Raw genomic sequence first — 23,346 nt, 5'->3', positions numbered from 1 at the left:
TTTTTTCTTCTGATACTATTACTATTATAGGATTAACACAAACTGGGCTAATCCACTTGTTTAATTATAATCGGCCAAATCTATTTCTCTTTATTGAAATTGATCCATCCAAAAAAGTGTTCGTATACAGCCCTTAGTTCAAATTGCATGCAAATTTCAAATCATATCCAAAGGAACAGGTATCGATGTAATGAAGATATTATTAGGCAATTATTCTTAAAATATCAAGCCGGTTATGATATACTGAGAGAAAGTGCTAAAACTTGTTGTCAAAAATAAGCAGAAGTGGGTGCAGGATTTGCTGGTCTATCCACAGGACATTATCAATGGGCATCGATAATGTTCAGTATATGATAATTTCCATTAATTAACATTAGTCTACTTCGAGGAGTAATGTTATTAGTGGAGTCCCAAAGGTTCAATGCTGAGGCCATTGTTGTTTTCAATATTTGTGAATTTGTTAATGAGAACAGGGTAAGTTACTGCAAAAAGATCTAGGAAAATTTGGTCGATGTGCTGAGAAACGGCAGTTGAAGTTTAATATTTATAAATGCAACCGCAGTAATCCCAGAGTGGCATACCAAGTGTGTGGTATAACACTCAGGGTAGTGGAAAATGAAACAAACCTAGGGGTATTTGTGCAGCCAGTCAGTATGAACATCTCTGAGCAGGACAGACAGTCTGCCAGGACAGCTAATGGGTTTTTGTCAATGAAATAGATGTTAAGGAGGGGATGTACAACGTCATGATTAGGCCGCTACTCTGGGGTTACTGCTAACCATGTGCAGTATTTTGCATTACAAACTTCGATTTTCAGTGCATCAGTCCATCTTTTGGGAATTTCATCCCGGGGGCTCACATCTGGTGAGTATGGGCTTGGCACACCCAGGGTCCTGAGCTGGATATCATCATTCTTCTTTCTTGGTGATTCCCTTCTACTTTTGACTCTCTCTCTCTCTCTCTCTCTCTCTCTCTCTCTCTCTCTCTCTCTCTCTCTCTCTCTCTCTCTCTCTCTCTCAGGGTTACTGGGGAACTTTTTTTTCCCCCTGGTGAAGCATAAGCCTCAGGCTTCCTTGCATCATATGGATATTAATAATAATAATAATAATAATAATTTCTCAGTCCATCTGAATAATTTTTCGAAATCCTGTTGTAGTAACATACCATCATTAGTGTCATTAACTGCCAGTGGTAGACTAGCTATAAGATTTACTGGGGGGACACCCCGTTGGGCCAGCGGTCGGAAGCCGATGGAGGCTGGTGTGACTTTGTCCATTAACAATATGGCCATAAACACTAGTATGAGGTCACTGCAAGTTTATCCCCGGTAAGAATTTTTGACTCAGTCCGCCTGTGTTAACTACCCTGCCAACCATTGTATCATCTGTAAACTTTGACATTTAGCCTGATATGCCTTCATCAATATCATTGATGAAGGCATACCAGGCATATCAGGCATATTGTTATATAGAAATATAACAATGGGCCCAGCACCTAATCCTGGGGGACTCCATAAATAACATTAGTCCACGCAAAGCAGTGTCCATTTATTACCACTGTCTTCCCCAATCAACAATCCATTTATCCATAGGAGCAACTTGCTCTTAATGCAACACTGCTCCAATTTGTACAGCAGTCTTTCATGGGCAACAATATCAAAAACTTTCCTGAAATCTAAGTATATGACATCAAAATGATTTTCTTTTCATCCAGTTCCTTTGTGACCGCATCGTAATATCCAATTAAATCAGTCAGACATGATTTCTCCTTAACGAACCCATGCTGTATCTGAAGTATAACTGCAAGCTTGTCTAGATGGTCCTGCATTACTTCTTTAACCTCATTATTTTCTCTGGAACAGAAGTTAAACTAACAGGTCTGTAATTACTAATGTCACCCTCTGATTCCTCTTCGTGAACTGTGGAAGTATTCGCAGATCTCCTGGCCGCGGGAACCTCCCTTGAATCCAAGAATGCTCTCATAAAGGTTTGGCTAACGGTCTGCTTACTTCCTTTGCTGCCTCACTTTGTATAATTGGATAGATCCCATCCAGCTTAGGTGTCTTTCTTATGTTTATTTTCAACAATTTCTCTTCCAAAATTTCTTCTCTTCCAACAACTTCTCTTCCAGATTAACTAAATACAGCCTCGACTGAAAGGCCTTTAATAATTCTAACAGGCTCCAACACAGATCTCTAAAAGTGGAGTGACAAGTGGTGAATCCATAGAACTGCCATGAAGAAAGTATCCAGCCGCAACTTGCAAGCTGAAAGTTGAAGACTGGATCGTTTCAAGGTCCTGAGAATCTGCGTTGGTATTTATAGATTTTTTATACTTTCAGTGTATTAAAAATGAATCTCGCTGTATTACCTGGAAGTGGTCATTTAATAAAATATATGACTTCTCATTAGCGCTCTACAAGAAATTAGTTTTTTGGAATCATAATATAATATAATATCATTGTTGAATTCTTCGGTGATCCGGAGTAGTTAGCATTAGTAGAGGCATTTGATGCAAGAAAGCAAGCTTATGCAGCATCAGCCAAAAAAAAACCACTTCCACTTCACCCCTCTGATCGTTCAAAATACCTGTCCAGCTGAGCCTTAAACTTATTTAGGCTATCAACCTCCACCACAAGGGATGGAAGTCTGTTCCACCAACCAACCACCCGCTGGCTAAAGGCAAATTTCCGCACGTCTATCCTACATCTGTCTTTCCTCAATTTGAATTTATGCCCTCTCAGGTGATTATTCTGAGCTAGAGGAAGAATCCCATCAGCATTGAGCATGCTTAAACCATTCAAGGCTTTATACACCTCTATCAGATCACCTCGCTGGTGCCTAGTCTCCAGACACTGTAATTTGCAAAATTTAAGCCTTTCTTCGTAAGAACACCCCTTTGTTCCATTCACTAATCTTGTTGCCCTTCTCTGTACTCGTTCCAGCAGCTCTACATCCTTCTTGAAATGAGGCCTCCAGACCTGTATACAGTACTCTAGGTGTGGCCTGACCATCGCCTTATACAATGGAATAATCACCTCCTTATCCCTGCTGGAAAAATTCCTGTATATCATTGACAATACTCCATGAGCTACTCTTGCAGCCCGTCTGCACTGCTCAGAGAACTTCATATCTGCCTGCACAACCACCCCCAAGTCCCTTTCATTCTCTACCACTGTCAGTGTTGTACCATAGAGTTGATACGTTGCTCTGGGGTTGCTGTTTCCCATGTGTAGTACTTTACATTTGTCAATGTTAAACTTCATTTGCCACCTCTCAGCCCATCTGCTCAACCTTTCCAGATCCTGTTGCAGAAGCATAGTGTCAGTAGTGTCCTTGACAACCCTGCCAACCTTTGTATCGTCTGCAAACTTGGACATTAATCCCGATATACCATCATCAATATCATTTATAAATACAGAAAACAATAATGGACCCAACACTGAGCCCTGAGGGACTCCACTAATAACATCAGTCCACGATGAGCAGTGTCCATTGATTACCACTCTCTGTCTTCTCCCACTCAACCACCCCTTTATCCATAGCAGCAATTTGCCTCCAATGTCACACTGCTCCAATTTGTGTAGCAGTCTTCCATGTGCAACAGTATCAAAAGCCTTTCTAAGATCCAAGTATATAATATCAAAGTTATTCCCTGCATCCAGTTCTTTTGTGACTGCATCATAGTATCCAATCAAGTTGGTCAGGCAAGACTTCCCCTTAACAAAACCATGCTGTGTCTGAGCTATAACTGAAGTCTTGTCTAAATGATCCTGCAGTGCGTCTTTAACCAGTGCCTCCATTAATTTTCCTGGAACAGAAGTCAAGCTCACAGGTCTATAATTACTTGTGTCAGCCTTTGATCCTCCTTTGTGAATTGGGGTCACATTTGCACTTTTCCAGTCTATGGGTACCTCCCCTGAGTCCAAGGAAGCTCTCATAATTATGGCTAAGGGTTTGCTTGCTTCCTTTGCTGCCTCCTTTAATATAACTGGATAGATCCCATCCACCCCGGGTGCCTTTCTTGTGTTTATCTTCAACAGTTTCTCCTCCACTTTACTCCCAGTTATTTCAAGATTCTGTAACTTACTGCTAGAGTTGAATACACCTCTGGCATTCCCCTCGCTGAATAACTCCTCATGTGTGAATGTCGATGCAAAATATTCATTTAGTTTGTTAGCCACCTGAGCAGGATCATCAACACTTGACCCATCAATATCAAGTGGACCAATCTGATTCATCCCTTTCCTTCTAGAGTTTACATAAGTAAAGAACTCTTTGCTGTTTTTCTTTGCATCCCTTGCCAAGGATTTCTCGTAATCTGCCTTCGCCTGCCTAACCTCCTTTGTAACTTGGTTGCATATCAACTTGTATCTATCATAGGCTTCTGTGTCATGTGTTAATTTGTAAGTATCCCATGCATTTTTCTTCTCTGCCATATGCCTCATTAGTTCATCTGACATCCATTTTGGCCTAAACCTTGAACAATATTTCTTAGTTGGTATGTAAAGCCTAGTAGCTTCCAAGATAAGTTCTTTGAATGCTTCCCATTTTGAATTTGCTGTTGGTAACATCATCAGTTGGTCCCACTGTATAGAATTTAAATACTGTCTCAGTCCATCGTAGTCGCCTTTACGGAAGCAATAACCCTTCCCTTTACCCCTAATGGTAGTTACCTCTTTGAGTAAATCCCACTTCAGCACACTGTGATCACTGCCACCTAGTGGTTCATTTATCTGCAGATTCTTAATGCATGAAGAATCACTGCTGATAATCAAATCAAGAGTATTACTCCCTCTAGTTGCCTCCCGAACATGCTGATGTAGAAAACAATCATCCAATAAATCCACAAAAGTCCTGCTAGTGTGTGAGTATCCAGCCCCCAAATTCCAGTCAATATCTGGGAAATTAAAATCTCCCATTATAAGACACTCTGATTTACTGGCCCACTCTATTTCCCTGTACAGTTCCTTATTATACTCATCAGAGTCATTAGGCCTATAGCACACTCCTACTCTCAATTTTGATCTCCTAATGCTTATGTCACACCAAACTGACTCCACACTGCACTGTCCAGCGATGTCGACTGGCTTCACTTCCTTGGTTTTTATGTGTTTCTTAACTAATAGCATAACACCTCCCCCCTTCCTATCCTGTCTATCCTTTCTGTAGACGTTGTACTCCCCAAATTGCAGTTCCGCATCCCTTATATCTGTGTGACACCACGTCTCTGATATCCCAACAATATCTGCCTTCGATGTTTTGAGCAATACCTCAAATTCATCAAATTTATTTACTAAACTCCTAGCATTGGTGTACACGCAAGTATACCTGCACCTGTTTCTATTCTTAGCTACCCTAACACAACCCATGTGTTTACTTGTACCACAATGGCTCCCAGCAGTCTCTGAAATACCATGCATCTTGTTTTTCAGGCTTCTGCTCATTCTAATAGAAGCAGTGCAAGAATCTCTTTCACCTCTGCCAGTGGCTACTGTCAATCTATTGGTCTTTGTCGCCCCCCAAGCTAGCAGTTTTCCGACCCACCTAACACTGCCTCGATAGCATCAGCAAATATTCTTGCACCCTTTCTATTTAAGTGTATCCCATCCCTGTAGAAGCAATCTCTCCTGTTAACAAGTACAGTCCAGGCTGAAAAAAATTCTACCCCTTGAGCCTTGCACAATCTTTCCAGGGCCGAATTGATCGACAAGGCTCTCATCATATACTCATTTAAGAATCATTTAAGCCAAGTACATTTGCTCGCTATTGCCATTTAAAATATTAGTATGAAGGATTGAATGTGGTATTTCGTTTGGCATTATTAATATAGTTATCAATAAGTCCCCTCTGTGATTATTACGTAACCAGTAAGCAGACGACGTTTAATATTGACTTGTTTTCTTAGCGATTGGTAATTTTGCAGATGTCGCTACGTGATTCTACTTCTTATAAACAAATGTTTCTAGTGCAAGTGAGGCATATGATGTTTGCAGTTCTATTTAATAGTGTTAGTTAATGTTAATTAGTTTTTAGTATTAATTAGATAATTTTATAGAGTTCTAGAAATGATACTGCCTAAATTTCAAGAAACCGTCATGTCGATTTCGGTAGGTTCCCTAACTGATCAAGGTTTTTTTTTTTTTTTTTCCTCATATTCACTAAATTGATTTATTTTCATTTTAATATGTCAAACATTGGATTGAAACTTGTTTATGATGAATTGATGTTAAATTTAATTGAAATATGCTGAAGTATAATTGGAAGAGTGTTTTTATATTTTTTTTTCTTTCGGATTAGTTCTGGAGTGATTAAATTTTGTGCTTTTCGATATATAAAATACCGTTTAAATTGCTAACAACGTTCTATTCGCAATTTAAACAGAAATTACAGATTTTGAAACAGTATTGTGGATAATACTTCATTGACTAGATCTCTTAGGTTCATCCTCTATTCGTATCAAAGACTAATAATTTCTTAACCTTCAAAGTGCAGGAAGTGGTTGTATATTTTTACACGCACACACAAAAGCATGCCTAACCCCACGTTCGCAGACACAAACTATTCTTTAAAAAAAAAAATATATATATATATATATATATATATATATATATATTATAAATAATATATATTAGAAGATGTGCTGCTTAAATTACCTTTCTCTATATATTTTCTTAAGTTAATTCTCTCATTGTCATTCACAACGAAAATATCTAGAATATATATTCTACTTGTAAGAAGTGGGAGGGGGTGACTTGTTTAAATTATTTACTAGTCAGTTTCAGGAAAAGGTAGCTGAAGTATATATACTGGATGAAAAATAAGGCCAGTCCACCTTTAAAATGAAATTAGCCTTTTATAAGACATTTATTATTAATTAGTAACTAATACCTTACAGTTGTTACAATAAGTTACAAAAGATTGGCCTAGTGATGGGGACACTGAATCTGAAAATAAAAATAAATAAAAAATAAATATCCAAATACTTTCTGGTAGTAACAGCCAGATGTCTTACTTGTGTTACTCAGTATAATAATAATTGGCCACTTTGATAAGATCTACAATATTTGCTATTCAACAATGACTAAAAAAAATTCTTACCCCTTAATGAGGAGCATTGGTTTTAAATATACACACTAAAAATATACAAAAAATAAATAAAATTTAAATTAAAATATCTTATGAGTGACAACCATATGAATTTTCATATTCCTTGTATTCTGGTACTTCAGTCTGCCTTATTGAGTGTGTTAGAAGGTAAAGTATAGCTGCAAAAAAAAAAAAAAAAAAAAAAAAATTATGCATCATCTCTCACTTGTTGGGTGGTGTAAAGTATACATTAATATACCTGCTCGTACAGATCATATGCCAAATTTTCCAAAGCAAGGATGGGTTTCCAGAAGAGAAAACAATCAGCAATTGACAATTTCATTAACGGCCAGCTGGCCAGGGACAAACATGTGTGGTCTACAAGTCATACTTTCATCCCCTTTCTTTCGATTCTCAGGAATGGTTGAGCATGTACTGCATTTTAAACGGGATCACTGCTTATTCGAAGTATATCCTTGGAATGAAGCTCTTAACATTCCTTCAACTACTGGTAATATTGAAATTTCCAAAGAACAGCTAATAAAAATAATAAATTCACTTCCTGACAAGCTCACCATAGGAATTGACACAATACCTTTTTTTTTTTTTTTTTTTTTTCAAGTCTCAAAATTGCTTCCTATTTCATCAGCAGGGAGCTCACTTATCTCTATAACAAAGTCCTCAAACCACAACCAGCTGGAAGGCACAGATGCCTTCAAGCTGGTTGTGGCAGTTCCAAATAAGGTTCATGCAAAATCACCTGCAGATTTCAGACCAATATCACTTGCCTCTCCCTTCCTAAAATGCCTCGAGAACTGCATCTATAATGATGTTTCACTCACAATATTTGCACATAGGCCTGAACATACTCATTATACTATTCCAAATGGATCTACTATAACCTGTCTACAGTCCTTATCACAGAAAATACTTCACTCCTGGAAGGACAATGAAGATCTCCATACCATTTTTTTTTTGGACATGAAATCTGCTTTCGACTCAGTCCAAATCACACCCCTGCTTGCCTTACTCGTAAGATTCTATGGGTTATCCGGAAATATACTCGAGCTCCTCAAAAATATATCTAGGACAATGCTCCATTTCAGAGGTAATAACAGTATAGTGTGTAGGTGTGGATGTAGATATCCCACAAAGTGGTTTCTCTCTCTCTCAGCCCTGGTATTTGTTGCAATATTCATTCCACTTATGGATCAAGTTCCAGTGTTTTTATCATATGCTGATGATATTGTGTGTTACTTGCCATGTAAATGCCAGGTTGGTGACTCACAAGCGAGACAAGTTTCCTTAGAAACTAAACAGCTACCTAAATATATTCTGTGAGTATGCTAAATTTTTTGGCCTGTCAGTCAATCCAGAGAAGTTAAGCTATCTAATCTTTACTCCAACTCGGATGACATCTGCTGATACTGCATCGTTCTTACTTCTGCAATTAGCAGGGAATGTTCTGACTCCCACAGACAGTGTCAAATTTCTAGGGGTAATTCTTGATGCGAACCTCTCCAATAAACAACAAATCCAAGCCCAGTATTCCAAAGCCTTGAGAGCCTTCTGGGATATGAAAATAGATTTGTATAAAACTCACAATAAACAAATAATCAAGAAATACCTCACAACCTACTTCAGTAGTGTGTGCTCTCCTACTCTGTGGAAGTCCGGTCTGCCACACCTCCACCAGCCTCAAGAAACTATGGAGTCTCGAATTCTGGGTACAGAAGTGGGCCAACTTATGGTCTCACCAGATCTACACGACATCCAAATCTGCACTCTGCTCCAACCTTCAATACATGCCCACAGTCTGCAGAGCATTCATCTCGCTCATTTAACACTCTCAACTCGCTCAACATCAGTGTTGACCTATGGCCTGTTGACAAGCCATATCGAGATGACATCTTGGCCTATCTTCCTGTGTGCGAAGGACAGGTGTGTAAATCCTGTCCTAGTATGCTGGAATCATTTTATGTGCTGCTTAATTTCTAGTCTTGTGTGTTCTAATTTCTATTGATTCTCTTTTCTAATATTTTTGATTTGTTTTTACTCTTTATTTATTTATTTTTTTTTTGCTGTACTTCATTTCTGTGTTTGGTCACTTGTATATTGTTAGATTCCTCTGGTTATCTGTGTACGGAATCAAGGATGTATATGATTTGGTCAATAAAGAACCTTATTATTATCAAGAATTGGTAAGTCAGAAGAGACTTATCAACATAAGACTTGAATTTCTGTAAATTCTGATTTTCAGGAAATATGCAAAAACAGAATTTTGCCATAGTAAACAGAGATGCAAGGGATAAATGTGGAAAAGTTGGTTCAGTGGGTTTGAGGTTGAACTGTAAATGGATGTTGGCTAGTTGCTGCACGTATTCAGACTAGTTTAGAAGAAAGATTGGAATTTCAGATGATGATTCAGAAAAACAGTGGCTATGGAAATATCTAGAAAAGGTATGCAGCTGAAACGTATTTTTTTTTTTTTTTTACAAAAACCCCACACAAGAGAGGTATTAGAACCTATAGAACTGTTCTTAGGTTGGAGGTTGAGAAGACAAAAGAAGATATTTGTTGACATTAGACTTGAACTTCTGTAGACTGTAATTTTCAGGAAATACGTATGAAGGAAGGTTGTTCCAGAAAACGGCAGTTGAATGAATAAACGAGGAAGATGAAAAGTCTGTTCTGTGAGTTTGAAGTTGGACAGTAAATGGATGTTGGCTGGTGGTGGCACATGTTTGGACTGTTTTGAAGGAGAGAGCAGGAATTACAGAAGCCAATTCAGAAGAATAGTGTCCATGGAAGTATCTGTAGAAAAGGCATGCTGCAGAAACAGTACGTCTATGAGACAGAGAGTGGACAGAGACTGTTAGAGAGGAGTCATTAATTAACCTAACTACCCTCTTCCGGATGGAATATAGAAGCCTGAGAGAGGTTTTTGGGGCACCGCCCCAGATGTGGGAACAATATTCCATGGTAGGGCGGATTTGCGATTTGTACAGAGTGAACGGCTGTTTGGAAGAAAAGTAATGCCGACAGCGAAAGAGAAAATCAAGTTTTTTAGATGCAGAGGAAGCAATATTTGTAATGTGCTTGTGCTAAGAGGGATTAGAAGTTAGGGTAATCCTCAAAAGAGATCTATCACTTTGCCTAGAAATTGGAGTGTCAGCAAAGATAAGCATAAGAGCAGAAGAATCCTTTTTGCGAGATGTAAGACAAGACTGCGTTTTAGAAAGGTTGAAATCAACTATGTTGTCTTTGCCCCACTGGCGAATTACCTGAAGATCGGCATTTAAGGAATTGATAGCAGATTTTCGAGAAGTTGAAGCTGATTGAGCAGGACAAGGTTTCTCAAAATGGAAAGTGGAATGCAATGTGCTATCATCTGCAAAACTATGGATAGGATTTCCAGTCAATGGAAGAAGGTCATTAATATAATAGAGAAAAAGAGTGGTGTAAAGAACTGAACCTTGGGGGACACCAGCATTAGTGGAGAAGTTAGAGGACAGAGAGCCGTCTACCATCACTCTCAGTGAGCAATCAGAGAGAGAAAACACTGGATAACCAATTACAAAAAACAGTTGGCAAACCATAAGATGGAAGTGTGTGTAGATGACCTTTATATCAAACATGATCGAAAGCCTTTGAGATGTCAAGAGCAGCAACTGCTTTTTTCACCAAGCGTTTCCATTGAATTTGTTCATAAATGGGTAACATAAGCCAGAATATCACCAGTGGATCGACACTGACGGAATCCATATTGGCGATCGTTGATCAGACGGAAGGTTTCTAGCTAGTTTAAGAGTTTGTGGTTAATTGATTTTTCCATTACTTTAAAAGTAATTGCAATGGGATGATAATTGGATGGGAGGGACTTTTCACACTTTTTAGGAGCTGGCTGGATATGAGCAAATTTCCAAGCAGGAGGAAAAACACCTTTGGAATAAGAAAGTGAAAAAAGGTGGCAAAGAACAGGAGTAAGTTCAGGAGCACAGGTTTTGAGAACAAGTGGAGAAATACTATCAGGACCTGGAGCTTTCTTAGCATCATGATTCGCCAAATTCTTTCTGATGTCCTTTTGATGGAAGACCAGAGGAAGCATTGAATGGAGCGTGTTGGGAATGGTGGCAGGTGTTTTTCTAAGATCATTAATACACGAGTTGGAAAAGAAATGAGATGCTAGCAGTCAGCTTTATCCTTGGCTGAAGTGACAACAGAACCATCTGGTTTGGACAGAGGTGGGAGCAGAGATGGGCAAAAGTTGCGGCCAATAGCTTTGGCAAGAGACCAGAATGCTTGGCTACCATTAGGGCAAGAAGCAAGTTTTCTACTCTTAGCCTGTTGAAAATCTAGTTTGGACTGATTAATGACTGCTTTATAATTGTTGCGAACTTTGGTGCAGGCAGAAAATGAAACTGACAAATTTGAAACAAGTCAATTACGACATGCAACATTCTTCTCTTGAACAGTCTTAGCACATTTATTGGAAAACCAAGGTTTAGATAAAGGACGAGATTTTAGAGTGCAGTGCGGATCTATCCAGTTATATTAAAGGAGGCAGCAAAGGAAGTAAGCAAACCCTTAGCCATAATTATGAGAGCTTCCTTGGACTCAGTGGAGGTACCCATAGACTGGAAATGTGCAAATGTGACCCCAATTCACAAAGGAGGATCAAAGGCTGACACAAGTAATTATAGACCTGTGAGCTTAACTTCTGTTCCAGGAAAATTAATGGAGGCACTGGTTAAAGAAGCACTGCAGGATCATTTAGACAAGACTTCAGTTATAGCTCAGACACAGCATGGTTTTGTTAAGGGGAAGTCTTGCCTGACCAACTTGATTGGATATTATGACGCAGTCACAAAAGAACTGGATGCAGGGAATAACTTTGATATTATATACTTGGATCTTAGAAAGGTTTTGATACTGTTGCACATGGAAGACTGCTACACAAATTGGAGCAGTGTGACATTGGAGGCAAATTGCCGCTATGGATAAAGGGGTGGTTGAGGGGGAGAAGACAGAGAGTGGTAATCAATGGACACTGCTCATCGTGGACTAATGTTATTAGTGGAGTCCCTCAGGGCTCAGTGTTGGGTCCATTATTGTTTTCTGTATTTATAAATGATATTGATGATGGTATATCAAGCTTAATGTCCAAGTTTGCAGATGATACAAAGGTTGGCAGGGTTGTCAAGGACACTACTGACACTATGCTGCTGCAACAGGATCTGGAAAGGTTGAGCAGATGGGCTGAGAGGTGGCAAATGAAGTTTAACATTGACAAATGTAAAGTACTACACATGGGAAACAGCAACCCCAGAGCAACGTATCAACTCTGTGGTACTACACTGACAGTGGTAAAGAATGAAAGGGACTTAGGGGTGGTTGTGCAGGCAGATATGAAGTTCTCTGAGCAGTGCAGACGGGCTGCAAGAGTAGCTCATGGAGTATTGTCAATGATATACAGGAATTTTTCCAGCAGGGATAAGGAGGTGATTATTCCATTGTATAAGGCAATGGTCAGGCCACACCTAGAGTACTGTATACAGGTCTGGAGGCCTCATTTCAAGAAGGATGTAGAGCTGCTGGAACGAGTACAGAGAAGGGCAACAAGATTAGTGAATGGAACAAAGGGGTGCTCTTACGAAGAAAGGCTTAATAGTAATGAATGGGCCTGGAGTACTGGGGTCCATACTTCAAATACAGATATATACAGTTATACCCAGTTATTTATTAACAAATAAAGTACAAATAACAGTACAAAACCAGTAGCTTTCGGAACGCGTGTCCCTTTATCAACTGATAAGTTAACATAAAATTTGAATACATTACAAGCAAATGTGGCACGTTAATCATGCGTCATTGTTGTAGCACGGACGTGTGCTGCTTTACGCCAGTGATCATCCATCAATAAAACGGTTGTTTCTAGGATGGGATGCAGACGCATGCCTTTCTGGCGATTTAATGCCTTAGGATTGTTTATTATGTTTAGTGACTCTAGCCATAGGCGGTGGCGAAAGTGTCGCGCGTGGTCCACTATCTCAAAGTCGCGCTTGGGGTCAAGATCGTGGTTGGTAGCCCAAAAATGTTCTGCGACCGCAGACTGGTCAGTTTCGGCAAGCCGGATTGCTCTGTCGTGTTCCGTGAGGCGATCCTGGAGACGTCTCGATGTCTCACTTACGTAGCAACTGTTACAGGCCCTACAGGTGATACGGTACACTACATTGCTGCGTAAGACAGGTGTGATAGGGGTCTTCACGCTGGAGACGAGTGAACATAGGTTCCTACCGGGTAATTGCACACATTTGATGTTGTAACTTCTAAGGACCTTCAAGATACGTCCTGACACTCCTGGATAGTACGGAATGTAGGCGGACGATATGCCGACTTGTTTCGGAGGTCTTGGGTTGGATGTAAGTTCTTCTGCCTGTAACAGGCATCTGTTTAGTACATGGGATGGATAACCGCATCTAGTTAGGTCCGCCTTCACACGGGAGACCTCGTTACGTCCAATTGTGTCGGTGCTGGAATGGCTCCAGGCCCTGGAGAATAGGGTGCGGGCAGTGCTATTGAGATGGCTTGGAGCGTGGCCGGACCTGTAGTTGGTGAATTGACCGCACCACATGGGTTTGCGGTATACTGAGGTCTCTAGACGTGGGCCTACGCGATGCACTAGCACGTCCAGAAACGGGAGCAAACCGTTCACCTCTGATTCTACGGTAAACTTGATGAAATTGGATAGAGAGTTGAGGTGTTCTAGTAGTACCGTTTCAGAACCACGTGGTATTATGGGAAAAATATCTTCGACGTGTCTACACCACGTTGTAATAGGTGTAGGTGGGTTCTGGTGTATCTGCTCCTCCAGATCTTCCATGGCGATGTTAGCTACTACGGAACTGACAGGGGCACCCATAGCAGTGCCATGTACTTGTTTGTAGAGTGAGTCTTCAAAGGTGAAGATGCTGCTAGAGAGGCATAGGTTGAGGGCGGTACAGATGTCATCAGTGGATAGTGACGTCCTGGATTGGAGGCTTAAGTCGCTCTCAAGGAGCCTTCTGGCGCAGTGCACGGCCTGTTGGACGGGAATCGAGGTGAATAAAGAAACCACGTCAAATGATGCCATGACAGAGTTGTCAGGGATCGAGAGGTTCTTGATGAGGTTAATGAATTCACTGCTGTTTTTAACGGTGTGAGATGTATTACCTATAAGAGGCGAGAGGAGGCTCGCAATATGTTTGGACAGTTCATACGTTGGGGCACTGCAGCAAGACACTAGAGGTCTGAGAGGAATACCCGGTTTGTGGATCTTTGGTAATCCGTAGAATTGCGGTAGTTGGCAGCCAGTAGCACGTAGAAGATGCTGAGTCGTGGTTGGGATCTTCTTATCTTTAAGCCATGCGTGGACAAGTTTATTAACATTTGCTTCCAGGTGTTTCAAGACTTTAACGGGAGGATCAGGTAGAGGTTCATATACGTTAGGATCGAGTAATAGGGTCAAGGCTTTCTCTCGGTAGGCTGATCGGTCCAACACAACAGTCCGGCATCCTTTATCCGCAGGAAGTACAACGATGGAGTTGTCTTTTCTTATAGATGACAGGGCGGCACGCTGGCGGTGGTTGAGGTTTGAGCACGTTTTTCGAGTGTTGCGGAGGATTGCGGCAGTCTTGAATCGGATCTCGTTGGCAGTTTCTTCGGGAAGGTTGGTAATAATGGCTTCTATACCCATAGCAAGCTGTGTGATGGGAGGTTTCGATGGTATAACGGCGAATTTCATACCATTTGATAAAACATTCAGCTGCTCGTTGGACAGTTGTTTGTTACTTAGATTCAAGACGAAAGAAGTCGTGTCGTTTGAACGAGTGTTCGCCTTTAAGGAGTTAGCTTCTATGCTTAAGTTTATAAACTTGCGCTGTTGGCGTAAACGGTAGGTATCCGAGGTCTGACTAGCCCGATAGCAGATGGTATGTATAAGGTTTGTAAATACGATAGGCGAGACCTTACCTTGTAGATGTTGTAACAGTCTGGACTTGTAGTCAGCGTTCCTGATTTCACGGTGGAGATGGGATATCCACAAATTTAATGTGCGTAGGCCGAAGTTAAAGCAGGCACGATCCATGTGAGAATTGTGGAACGGGGCTTTGTATCGGAACCCTTTAGGTATGATTCGATTGCTTTTGCATCTGTGTGCAAAGCGTAAATGTTGCCTGTTGCGGGCTATTGAGAGGAAGGACTTTTGTAACTGCACACAATCGTTGTAGGTATTATGGCCATAAAGTGATCGAATAGTAACGAATGGGCCTGGAGTACTGGGGTCCATAGTTCAAATAGAGATATATATATATATATATATATATATATATATATATATATATATATATATATATATATATATATATATATCTGTATCTGGGTATAACTGTATATATCTGTATTTGAAGAAAGGCTTAAGTTTTGCAAATTACAGTGTCTGGAGACTAGGCACCAGCGAGGTGATCTGATAGAGGTGTATAAAGCCTTGAATGGTTTAAGCATGCTCAATGCTGATGGGATTCTTCCTCTAGCTCAGAAAAATTACCTGAGAGGGCATAAATTCAAATTGAGTAAGGACAGATGTAGGATGGACGTGAGGAAATTTGCCTTTGGCCAGCGGGTGGTTGGTTGGTGGAACAGACTTCCATCCCTTGTGGTGGAGGTTGATAGCCTGAATAAGTTTAAGGCTCGGCTGGACAGGTATTTGGAACGAACAGAGGGGTGAAGTGGAAGTGGTTTTTTTTTTTGGCTGATGCTGCATAAGCTTGCTTTCTTGCATCAAATGCCTCTACTAATGCTAATGCTAAAGGATTCCATTCCTACAAGAATAATTTCACTGACACGATCTCGGCAAACATTGACAACAGAAGTTTTGAAAGAGTAATCCGACCAAGGAAAAGAAGAAAAGAAATCTCGCAGGTCATCCCATTTTGCATTCTTGTAATGCCAAACAATATGAGGTTTGGAATAGCCATGAGATAAAGGCTCCATTGGAGAAGAGACAATCACCAAGTTGTGATCTGGGATACCTAAAGGACCACTCACTTCGACCGTGTACTTAGAAGGGTTGTTTGTGAGAAAAAGATGAAGCGTGTTGGTTGTATGGTTAGGATTGTCCGGTATTCTTGTAGGTAAATGAACAATCTGTGCAAAAGCCTCAGCATCTTGACCAGCTGGGTCGGTGTGACTAGAAAACGGAAGCCAGCTACAGTTGTGAACATTAAAATCACCAAGGAAAATTACCTCACTGTTAGGAAAGTTGGACTACAGAAAGTAAAGTTGTAAAGAGAGGTAGTTAGAGAGCTCCAAGTGATTAGTTGGAGTCGGGAGAATGGTAGAGACAACAGATGAATTTGACACAGTGAGGTAGAGAGATTTTAAGCCAGAGAAGATCGAAGAGAGGAGTTTCCAAATTATCAATTCTCTGACAGGGAATATCGGAATGGAGATATGCACAAGTACCACCTTTGAGGTGAAAGGAATCATACAGTGAATAATTTGGGCAACTGAGATGAGCAGTAGTTGAATTAACCAATAACTGAGATTCTGTCAGAAAAAGTACATAGGGTTTGGCAGACTGCAAGTGGAAATGGACATCGTTGAGATTAGAATTGAGACCATGTATATTTGTGAAATGAACTAGGAAGTGTTTGGGAGGTTTAGATCTTTTTGCAGATAAGCTTATTCTATTAGTTTGACAATTCATGGTGTATTCAACAGTAAGAAAAATTGGGGGGGGGGACATGCTGTATGAAGTGGTGAAATTTTTGAATATGGCCTACACACGTATGTGTGAGAGGGAGTAAAATGAGTTTGTGATTGATCATTAACCCTGAGATAGGTGTGCTGCATGCTATTTACCACCCCCTTTAAATCGAAATATTAAACTATTTGGCATTATATCAGTGCAAATTTTAATGTGTTTAGTTATCCTTTCAGTTAATTTTTTTGATTAGAAAATTATATACAAAAAAAAAAAAAAAAAATTAGCAGTCATGAGCAAAATATGTAATGTGCCTTTCTGTCTACAATTTTCCCCACTGTTTGGTTTTCTGCTTTGAGTTCACTCACTGTGCAGCACTGTTGTTGGAAGTGAAGTATTGGAGAAACACCCACCCACACACACACACACACCCCGATGAGCCAAAACATTATGACCATCTACCTAAAGTGATGTTAGTCCTCCACGTGCAGCCAAAACAGCTCTTACCCGGCGAGACATGGATGCTACAAGATTTCTAAAATGTGTCTTGTAGTATCTGGTACCAACATGTAACCAGCAGATTCTTTAACTCCTGTAAGGTCCATATTTGAGATGCCGCAGATCAGAGTTGCTGTTCCAACACAAACCACAGATGCTTGATGGGATTGATGTCTGGGGAATTTGGAGGCCAGGGCAATACCTGGAAGTCTTCCTCATGTTCTGTGAACCAGTCTTGAACAATCCGGGTGGTGTGGCATGGTGAATTATCCTGCTGAAAGACAGCACTGCCAGAGGGTAACACCATTGCCACGAAATGGTGTACCTGGTCAGCAATGATGTTTAGGTAGGTGGTAGATGTCAGAGTGCCCGGCACATGGATGACTGGACCCAGGGTATCCCAGCAGAATATCGCCCAAAGTACGACACAGCCGTCACGGGCTTGTTTTCATCGCACGGTGCATCCAGGTGCCATCACTTCCACAAGTAAACGACCCACATGTACCCAGCCGTCCACATCGTACAGCAGGAAACGTGATTCATCAGACTAGACTACCTTCTTCCAATCACTTAAGGTCCAGTTTTGGAATAGCCAAAATTGTAGCCACTGTTCCCGGTGAGCCGTGGTTAGCATGGGCACTTGGAGCGGCCTGCTGCTACAGAGCCCCATTTTCAGCAGGGTTTGATGTACTGTGTGTTGTGATACATTACTCCCGTCACCAGCATTCCAATTACCGTCAAGTTGCACCACAGTCGCCCTTCTGTTGCCACGTACCATCTGGGAGAGCCTTCGCTCAACTCGAGCATCGATGAGCCGTGGTTGTCCAACACCTTGCTGGTGGTTCGTGGGTTTTCCCTCCTCAGACCACTTTCAGTAGGTACTAATCACGGCCGACCGTGAGCATCCCACCAGCCGTGCTGTTTCGGATATGCTCTGACCCAGTCGCCTGGCCATTACAGTTTGGTCTTTGTCAAACTCGCTTAAGTCTGCTGCCTTTCCCATCTGAAGAACAAGAGTAACACTAATTAACGGAGCTCAGTATCAGGTGTTTTTTATCTCATGTCCCGACCTGCACCTGCAGTTGCTTCGATTTGCATAACGACTCGCTGGTCATAATGTTTTGGCTCATCGGTGTATATATATTTTATTGTTATTAAGACTGCTGTTTCCCTTGATATTTGTCTGAATTACTGAGAATAGTGTCAGAATATAGAATATACCCCAGGGCTCAAATCTGGTGAGTATGGGCTTGGTGCACTTAGGGCCCTCTGCTGGATATCATCATTTTTCCCTTTCTTGGTGATTCTCTCTCAGAGTAACACAGAATTTTTTTTTCTTTTAGCTGGTGCGGCAAAAGCCTCAGGCTTGGCACCATATGGCTAAATATAATAATTTAATTATACAATTTTAAACTATTTCTTTCCTTTATTATTTAAAAATAATGTTGCATACAGTGCAATAGTGCACCTGCATGCTATCCTCCAGTGGAACATTCTTGTGTACTGGCCACATCAAGAACCTGAATTTAAATATCTATTAGAATTATGTTAATATTCTGGATTTTTTCAACCCACATAGTGTTTAAAGTGACTTATAAACACACACTTGTATAACAATAAGAATGTATATATATTTGTTGCTGTATGAACTGGCACTCTATACTAAAAGTAGCCACCAAGGGATTTGAGAATTAAAACTCTTAATTAGACCATAATTTTTCCTGTGCTGATTTTTACAGTGCATTTTGGGATCTGAGGTTAGCATCATTGAAGCAATCCTATTTATTCAGTATATAACATAATGCAATATTTTGTATTACATTATTTTTAAATGCTTAATATTTAATATAAACAAAAGACCTGGTTAAAAAGTTTTTAATTTTGAATACTAAGAGGGTTTTTTAAAATTGCAATATTAAAATCATCTCTGTACTGTAGTAGTAGTGGCATGTGATGCAAAAAAGAGTGTATGAGCTTATGCAGCATCAGCCAAAAAAAAATCACATCATTCCCTCCAAATGCCTGTCCAGTTCCTCCTTAAATTTATTCAACCTATCAACTTCCACAACGACAGATGGAAGTTTGTTCCAGCAATTAACCACCTGCTGGCTAAAGCCAAATTTCCGCACATCTATTCTACATCTGTCTTTTCTTAATTTGAATTTATTCCCCCTTATGTTCGTAATCTGAACAAGTGGAAGGATCCCATCAGAATTCAGCATGCTCAACCCATTTAAGGCCTTATACACCTCAATCAGATCACTGCGCAGGTGCCTAGTCTCCAGCCACTGCAATTTGCAGAACTTAAGCCTCTCTTGGTAAGAGGATCCCTTCATTCCCCTCACCAATCTTGTTGCCCTTCTCTGTACACGCTCAAGTAAATCTACATCCTTCCTAAAATGAGGCCTCCAGACCTGTACGCACTACTCAAGGCGTGGCGTGACCATTGTCTTATACAGAGGGACAATCACCTCCTTCTCCCTGCTAGCAAAATTCCTATATATCATTGACAAAACCCCATGACCTGCCCTGGCAGCCCTGATCAGATCTCGCCTTGATTATGGCGCCCCGGTGTATGATTCTGCTAGGGAAAGCGTGCTAGCAAGTCTTGCCCCTATTCAACATTCTGCCCTCAGAATTGCTGTAGGTGCTTATAGAACATCGCCAGTGCAAAGTCTTTATATCGAAGCCCATGAACCTCTGCTCAGCCTCAGGAGAAAGATGTTACTTCTGAACTATGCAGCCAAAATTCAAAGTCTGCCTTCTCACCCCAATTGGCCAATACTTAACAATCCACAGTTCCCAATGTACTACAGAAATAAACCTAGAGCAGTTCGACCTGCTGGCATCAGATTACAGGAATTATCACAAACTTGGAATATACATCTGGACAAAATCCTCCATGATCTGAACAGTTCAGATCCTCCATGGTCCTTTATTAAAGCATCCTGTGACAGCTATTTCTTAAACTGGGGAAAACATTCGCTTGCAAATACCAATATACAGCAACTGCATGCTGCTCACACACAAAATTACCCAAATTTTACGCAAGTATACACTGATGGATCAAAGTCTGGTAGTAAAGTCGGTGCTGCAGCTGTCTTTCCCTTTAACACTATCTCTGTTTCACTTCCCACCGAATGCAGCAGTTATACAGCTGAATTATATGCTATCAAGCTTGCCTTAGAAAACATTCTCCAACTGTCCATCCAAAAAAGTGTAATATATAGTGACTCACAGAGTTCAATCTTAGCCTTGCAAAATTCCTCCTCAGCAATGCATCCCTTAATAAAATCTATAAAATCTCAACTGATGCATATCCATGATCACCAACAAGTTGTCATCTTTTGCTGGATCCCAGGTCACACTGGGATATCAGGGAATGAAAAAGTAGACTATGCAGCCAAACATTCATCCAACATAGCATCGCCAGATTACTATGTTCCATATGTGGACTACAGATCCCATATAAGAAATACATGTAAGGACCAATGGACACTTCTATGGCAATCTCAACTGAATAACAAGCTCCGTGAAATAAAACCTGAACCACAGTTATGGATTTCAAGTTTTTGGGTAAACAGAAAGGAAGAAGTCATCCTGGCTAGAGCCCGGATCGGGCACAGTCAGCTCACCCATATTTTTCTTCTTACAGGAAACGATCCTCCGCAGTGTATGCACTGCAACTCTGTTCTCACAATAAAGCACATACTCGTTGAATGTACCTTATACACTGATGCCCGAAAAGCTTCATTCAGTAACCTTCAACAACCTTTGACACTCCAACAGTTCATAGGTAATGATGCAAATCTCCCGGAATTTTTCCCCTTCTTAAAACGCATAAATCTGTATAATTGTTTCCAACTGTTTTTACAGACACCATGAAATCCTCATCTCGTTTATAGGCGCAATATGGCCTAAGTAGCCCTTGCGCCAGAAATAACCATACCAATACCAATTTGTCTCATTGGCGCCTCCGTAGCAAAGTGGGAAGTAGCAGCATGCGTAGCACACGCTGCTTGATTAGACCGGGGTTCGAGCCTGTCACCACCAAATACGGAGGATGCAGAAAGGTCAAGGGAATGACCACCGCATATTCCCAGAGCAATATGGCGTTAGTTGCTAATGCTCCTAAAAACCAAATAACAAACAAACATGTCTCATTAGTTCATCTGACATCCATTTAGGCCTAAACCTTGAACAATATTTCTTAGTTGATATGTAAAGCCTAGTAGCTTCCAAGATAAGTCCTTTGAATGGTTCCCATTTTGAATTTGCTGTTGGTAACATCATCAGACTTTAAATACTGTCTCAGACCATCGTAGTCACCTTTACGAAAGCAAAAACCCTTCCCTTTACCCCTGATAGTAGTTACCTCTTTGAGTAAATCCCACTTCAGCACACTTTGATCACTTTCACCTAGTGGTTCCTTTATCTGCAGATTCTTAATGCATGAAGAATCACTACTGATAATCAGATCAAAAGTATTACTCCCTCTAGTTGCCTCCCGAACATGCTGATGTAGAAAACAATCATCCAATAAATCCACAAAAGCCTTTGCTAGTGTGTGTAAGATGCCACCGATTGTAAGACATGCCCCAATTTCAGAGACATTAAAATGTGAAAAAATGCATCTTAGAATCGATGAAATATGGTACATTAATTAAAGTTTTGCTTATGTTTGCCAGTAGAGACCATCCTCCTCCTGATGAGAAGCATGTAGCTTTGAAACAACTATCTTGACGATGCCTTAGATTTTTTTAATGTATAGCTGATTCACCTATTCAGGTTATGCTGTATAATTTATAAAGATATTAGCAACTCAGGTAGAACTGTGGATAATGGTATTTATCACTCTTAAGCTTAGCCTTAGTGATAAGTGCTTAACCTTTGTCTCGAGTGGGAGCAGAATGAGTCTGATGGCCAAAAGAATGTAGTAAAAGTATATCAATTTTACATATTGATAAATTTTACAAACAACAATCTAAAAGTTCTGAAAAACATTTCAGTAAACAATGTGTTTCATGATTCATTACCTCCATCTAATGCCCCATGTATGAATCATGAAATTTGAAAACTGAATCATCTGTCATTTCAAATATACTGTGGGAAAGGTACCATGTGGGATAAATACTGCCAATAATTATACCCCAGTGGTTGCTGTTTCTTTTTAGTATTAGGTTAGTAAGGTACAGTAAATAGCAGCCATTGGGCTATAATTAACATATCATATTCATTCAAATCTTGACTGTATTTAACACATGCCTCTCACTATCCAACTGTCTGGATTTCTTTTTCCTTTCCAATAAAGCAATTATGTGAGTGGATTTGGGATACCATGATGATGACAAAAATCACCATATACTACAGGTTTATTGAAGTTATTTGCTCTAAAATGTGCTCAAACTCTTAAAGTAGTGTCATGTTAATCATATTATCCCAAAATTTGCAATGATTATTTGGGAGGAATATATTAAAGATTCTGAAATTTCATAAAACCAACTTGTCTGTTAATAATAAAAAGTAAAATTTAACAAAATATACAGGAACAAAGAATCATTATTTAAAATGTTACATAAATACAACTCGTGAAAGTACTTAACACCTGAACAGTGGCTTAAATTCTGGCAACATAATCAGCTTAAGAGTTAACATAAAGAATATATCTGCAACACGCAAAAAAAAAAAAAAAATGCAATAACCTAATGAAGTGAATACTTAAAAAGAATATATTGCTGTTTTTAATATTGGATTGGTGGTAAAAAAAAAAAATCTTTTAATTAAACACTTAACTCCATGTTTTTATGTAATTTTTAAATGTTTGACTCCTCAGTGGAAAATTAATTTTAAATTTATTTCCTACCAACAGGCATGTTTATACAGGGTGATTCACTGCCAGTGCGACAAACTTGCAGGAGGTGTAGGGGGCACAAAGATGAATCGGAATCACATAGCATTGCAGCGTCCGAAATGCCTTCGTCATGCGGTAGAGGATATTGAACGGGAGGTCGCGTGAACG

At 40.1% G+C, this 23,346-nt stretch overlaps 1 protein-coding gene across 1 annotated transcript in view; it reads left to right on the top strand.

Moving 5' to 3' along the window:
• LOC150082229 (uncharacterized) overlaps positions 1-23,346 on the top strand; it is a 193,010-nt gene that overhangs the window by 87,042 nt on the left and 82,622 nt on the right. The gene's annotated exons all lie outside the window — the stretch shown is intronic.

Source organism: Mastigoproctus giganteus, chromosome 8, assembly GCF_048544385.1.
Source record: "Mastigoproctus giganteus isolate SK-2022 chromosome 8, ASM4854438v1, whole genome shotgun sequence".
In the NCBI taxonomy this organism is placed as follows: Eukaryota; Metazoa; Arthropoda; class Arachnida; order Uropygi; family Thelyphonidae; genus Mastigoproctus; species Mastigoproctus giganteus.
Note: the sequence above shows the minus strand (reverse complement) of the source record. Positions and strands in the feature narration are given on the sequence as shown.